Below are 6230 nucleotides of genomic sequence, written 5' to 3'. Positions count from 1 at the left end.
GTTTTAGGTGGTTGAACACGTCCGGTGACTTACTGTGAAATGGTGAGCCTCCATCCTTCGGAAGGCATCGTCATTTCATTATTCTTTCTGTGCTGTCATAGTACTTTTGGATTCTTTTAGTCACAGTCAGGAGTATTTCCCAACTTAGTTGATATTCTAGTATAGAGACTTTTATGGACGTGTGTGGGTTTGTTGTTTTCTTACTCTTAGTTTTTATTTGAGTTATCTATTCATCTTATCATTACTATTTGATTGGCTTTCGCTTTATCTTTATTATTATTATTGTTTTTCTGAGGTTAGGTTTAGGGGGAAGTCTCTAGCCCATGGTGGGCTTACATACCCATCATGGACAAGCCCTGGTTTGGGTTGTGACAATCTTAGTATCAGAGTAGCGCACCACACTTATAAGGAAGAGGCTATAAGGTATTTATGAATGTTTCCCTTTCTTGTGTTCTATTTGTGGTTGTAGAGTCTAGTGTTATGACACTTCTCTAACTCCTGGCTTCCTCACATCTTAGATCATTCCTCCTCGAAGATCTGGTGTTCATAGAAATTTTGTTGTGAAATCTATTTCGCCTGAGGAAAATGTGTAGGGAGTCGCCCTGCTTATGGAGTGTAGATCCAGTCTAGGGTTCCTGCTCCTAATTGTACCACTCTACATGGAGTTCCATTAGTCCCCACTAGTCTTCCTCAGGATTTACAGGATGGTGACACTTATGCTCAATTTCCTATGGGATATATCTTTAATGCAACGTTCCATCAGTCTATTCATATGCTTACTCAATTGGTGGCATCGCTGTATCATTAGTCTAACTGTGTTAGTTCTGTTTCTCATTCATCTAAGGTCACTCAGGTCGACCAATTTATGAGGTTGAATCCCCCAACCATTATAGGATCTACGGTTAAGGAAGATCCTCAGGGGTTTATTTATAAGATGGAAAAGATTTTTAGGGTGATGTATGCTACTAATTATGAGGGTGTAGAGTTTGCTGCATATCAGTTAAAAGATGTAACTTATCAGTGGTATGAGGAGTGGGAAGCTATGAAGGGTGCTGATGCTGAGTAGTCAGTGTGAGATGACTTTTTAGGTTGCTTTATTGATCACTTGTTTCCTCCGGAGTTGAGGGAAGCTAAGGCAGAATAGTTTATGAACTTGAGACAGGGGAAGATGAGTGTGAAGTAGTTTGCTCTGAAATTCAAGTGGTTGTCCAATTATGCTTCGGAGCTAGTGGCTAACATGAGGTCCAAAATGAGGAAGTTTGCTTCTGGTTGTCCTGTGATTTGTATTAGAGTGTAAGTTTCACGACCCAAACCAGGGCTTGGCCATGATGGGTATCTCAAGTCCGCCGTGGACCAGAGACCACCCAATTTGCCTAGTCAACAGTACACAAATAGTTAGCAGCGGATGAATTTCGAACATATAACAAGATAGAGAAATGTTTAACTCAGAATGAAATCTATGAAATCCAATAACAACTCCTAAGTCCACAGTAATCCACAAAGCCTCTAGATAGAACCAAATCGATCTAATTCGGGACATGCCCCCGACTATAGCCAAAAGGAATCTGAATAAAATAGTCTATGAAAAAAACTGGACTATGACGTAAATGGTCATTTGGAAGGAGGATCACCACTTCCAGTTGACTCACGAACAATCCAAGAAACACCTATCATTGTACAGGAAAAGTAGAAGTGTCTCCGTTCCCTGCATCGCATGGGGATACAACGTCCAGAGACAGTTAGCTGGTTGAGTACTAGTATGTAGTTCAGGGTAGTGTATAAAATAATATTATGATCAACAGTTCAAGAATGAGTCAAATCTAATGCAAATACATACATTTATATATATATATATATACATATATATATATCACATGTTGGGGATAGGGATCAAGGCTTGTCATGAAGTAAAACATTAACTTTGATTGTGTATCTTAACCGTCATAAAAAGGCACCCACGGGCTATATGGGTTCAGGTCCCCCTACTGAAAGGTCCCCAGTGCATGTAGCCAAACTAGAAAATAATCATATGTACATATACACAATGGTGGAATCGAACCACTCGGGCATTTATTTTATCAAGAGTGACATAAACACCCAATTTGTAACATGGGGACTCGAACAACCTGACTATTTAGGCCTCCGTGCTGGCAAATGCAGTTTCTAGTATTGGTCCCTCGGGACCTCCACCTTAATGACTTCTCTACGCAACCCCCTTTATGACCAATTAAAACATTACACATATTCACATCCATTACGCAAGGAGTCATTCGTTTAGCCATACCATAGTTATCGCCATACCTTTACGCTTGCAAGCTTATCATTTTGCAAAACTGAACAACTTAGCCAATGGGGACTCTAACCTATTTAGCTATTTAGGACTCTAACCCAACAACCAATAGGACTTTAAAATATTTAACCAATTGGGACTCAAACCCATTTAATTAATTAGGACTCAAACCATTTAGTCAATTAGGACTCAAACCCATTTAGTCAATTCGAACTTAAACCTATTTATGTTTCAATAGGCCTCCCATGCCATGCAATGCAATAGTTCAAGAATAGTTAAATGTGCATAGTTTCTTGTTCAAAACCAATTTCACAAGATTGGGTTGAGTTTATCATGAATTCAATTGCCAAAGTTCACAAAATTGGGAGAATTCACACTCTCCTTAGTTCATTCACCATGCCTATGCACCCCACAAGTTCAAAACCATCAATAAAACATGATCAAGTATGTATAAACCATGGGAACATCATTTAAGAAAACAATCATTCGAAACCCTCAACCCATGTTCCAAAACAAATATCAAAACCATATGAATAACAATTTAAAAAACATGCATTAACAAAATAATCATTAGGGAAGATTAACATGCCTGAGATATCAAGATTTATGAAAAGAAATCAACCCTTGGAAGCTCTAGATGTCAATTTCTTAAAACCCTAGCTCATTTTTGCCTTAGAGATTTAAGAGAGTTTGAGAGTGTGTTTATTATTGATAAGTGTTGAAAACAATTCCCCAAAGGTGTTTTATAGTTGTGAGTCTTAAGTATGTAAAGAGGGAAATGCCCAAAGTGTCCTTTATTAAAATTTAAAAATTGTCGCCAGTGACTAGGAGTCACTATACGACTCATAAGGACTCACTACGACTCGTCACCATGATTCGTAGTCTGGAAAGTAGCTAAGGGACCTTTCTCTAGTGACCCTACAACTCAGCAAGAGACCCTATTACTCGAAAGGTCCTAGTCACAACCAAGAGAGAAGCATTTGGGTAACACACTGGTCACCCTAAGATTGTTAGGCTTGTATAAAGTCATTATGACTCATTGAGTCTAGTTGTAGTCACAATAGAAACTTCAAGCTAGCATATTGGTCTGGCTATAATTAGGATCTTTACGACCCATATAGAGACCTTACAACTCATATAGTGAGTCGTAGGTTGCGAAATAAGCTCAAAGCTCTAGTATTTTAAAAGGGAAAATATTGAGGATGTTACATTCTCCCCTCCCCCCAGGATCATTCATATCCAAATGATGAGACAAAGCATTCACTAACACAAAACACAACCACACTTTCATTTAACAAGGACAAAAACAAAGGTGTTAAGCAAAACGCATACCTTAAGCAGCTTAACATACCTCAAGCTACTTGGGAACCTTAATATCTTTGTTGGAGTTGGAGCTGGGAAGCTGAAGAGGACATCAGGTCCAAATATCCAACATCAAACTCCAACTCCATTTTCCTCACATTAAACTCCAACTCCATTTTCCTCACATCAAACTTCAACTCTATTTTTCTCACATCTGCATAGGACTTTTGGCTACTTTGGGCGGTCTTAATCATTTACCTAATTAAATTCACCTTCTCTATTTCCTGATGAACCAAATTAAGACCAAACAATCCAGCCTCACCAACCTTGAACCATCCAATAGTAGAATGCCATCTCCTACCATACAAAGCCTCGAATAGAGCCATCTGTACGCTGGAATGATAGGTGATATTATACGCAAACTCTATAAGAGGCAAATGATGGACCTAATAACCAGTAAAGTAAATCACACAAGCCTTTAGTATTTACTTCAAGGTCTGAATAGTCCTCTCCGCTTGTCCATCCATCTGAGGGTGGAAGGCGCTTCTAAGGTTCACCTTAGTGCCCAAACCTCTCTGAAATGAATGCCAGAAGTGAGCTAAGAATCGCGTACCTCTATCCTAGATAATAGAGATTGAAGTACCATTCAACTTGATGAACTCCTGAATGAAAAACTTCGTATAATTCTCTTGAGCATAATTAGTCCTCGCAGGCAAGAAATAAGCAGACTTAGTCATCCTATCCATAATGACCTAAATCGAATTGAACTGGCTATGAGACTGCAAAAATCCAGTATAAAATCCATATTAATCACTTCCCATTTCCACATAGTCAACTTAATCTCTCGTGATAATCCACCAAACCTCAAGTGCTCAACCGTCACTTGTTGACAAACCATACACTTATCCATGAAATTGGCCACAATTCTTTTTATGTGGTTCCACCATTATATCTTCTTCAAATCATGATATATTTTCATCGAACTAGGATAAACCATATACCACGACTCATGAGCCTCAACCAAAATCCTTTCTCACAACCTATCAATATCGAGAGCACACAACCTACCTTGGTACCTCAACACACCATCACCACCCATCTCAAAAACCATCACTTTTAATTAACCCATATCCTTTTTAATCTGCATCAAGATAGGATCCAAAACTTGTTTCTTCTTCACCTAAGCACTAAGAGATGATTTCACCACCTCCTAAAAAATCACACTTCCATCCTCAGAATCCAAATGACAAACTTTAAGATTAGGCAACTGGTTAATATCCTTCACCAAACCACGTTTCTCCTCATCCACATGAGATAAGCTTCCCATAGACAACCTACTAAGAACATCAGAAACCATGTTAGATTTACCTGGATGGTAATGTAGACTCATATCATAATCCTTGAGAAACTCAAGCTATCTTCTTTGCCTGAGATTTAACTCCTTCTAGGTGAACACATATTACAGGATTTTATAATCTAAGAAGAGATCAACATATACCCCATACAAGTAGTGATGCTATATCTTCAAGGCAAACACTACAACCAACAACTCTAAATCATGAGTCGAATAATTCTTCTCATGAACTTTCAATTACCTAGAAGCATATGCCACCACCTTACCATGTTGTATCAAAACACAACTAAGTCCTACATGGGATGCCTAACAATAGATAAAAAATCATCAGTACCCTCGATAGGCTCAAAATTGGAGCACAAGTCAACTTATTCTTAAACATCTCAAAGCTACCCTCACAAGCATCCGACCACAGAAAATTCTCTTTTTTTGAGTCAACTTAGTCAATATAGCAGAAATCGATAAGAAACTCTCCACAAACCACCTATAATACCCAGCTAAACCCAAGAAGCTCCAAATATCAATTAGAGTCGTTGGTCTAGGCCACTTTCTAAATACCATAAATTTTTATGGATCCATCATGATCCCTTCACTAGAAACAAAAATAACCCAAAAAAGTAACAGCATTCAAGTAGAACTCACACTTAAAAAACTTAGCATACAAACACCAGTCCTTAAGGGTCTGCAATACTATACAGACTTGATTGTAATGATCTTCCTCACTCTTTGAATATACCAATATATCATTAATTAACACAATCACAAAAAAATCTAAGAACTGACAGAATACCCAGTTCATAAGATCCATAAATGTCATTAGAGCATTAATCAAACTAAAAGGCATCACTAAAAACTCATAATGACCCTACCATATTTGAAAAGGAGTCTTAGGATATCCACCTCCCAAATTTTCAACTGATGATAACCCAAATAAAGATCAATCTTAGAAAAGTACTTATCACCCTGAAGCTGGTCAAATAGGTTATTAATATTAGGAATAGGTTACTTATTCTTTATTGTCACCTTATTTAACTGCCAATAATCTATACACATCCAAAGGGAACCATTCTTCTTACACACGAATAGCATAGGAACACCCTATGCAGAGACCCTAGGACAAATAAAACCCTTAATAAAAATATATTTTAACTACTTCTTAATTTTTTTCAACTGAGCTAGAGCCATTCTATATGAGGGAATGGTGATAGGACAGATTACAATAAAAGATTCTTCGAGTTAGAATCTTTAACTCGGATGAAATCATAAATACACCCCTTGGAAATT

The 6230-nt window shown here is 37.8% G+C and overlaps 1 pseudogene; it reads right to left on the bottom strand.

The window, feature by feature from the left end:
- Positions 1-3978, bottom strand: part of LOC107857700 — a 62933-nt pseudogene extending 58955 nt beyond the window's left edge.
- Positions 3979-6230: the final 2252 nt, after the last annotated feature.

Source organism: Capsicum annuum, chromosome 1 (assembly GCF_002878395.1).
Source record: "Capsicum annuum cultivar UCD-10X-F1 chromosome 1, UCD10Xv1.1, whole genome shotgun sequence".
In the NCBI taxonomy this organism is placed as follows: domain Eukaryota; kingdom Viridiplantae; phylum Streptophyta; class Magnoliopsida; order Solanales; family Solanaceae; genus Capsicum; species Capsicum annuum.
Note: the sequence above shows the minus strand (reverse complement) of the source record. Positions and strands in the feature narration are given on the sequence as shown.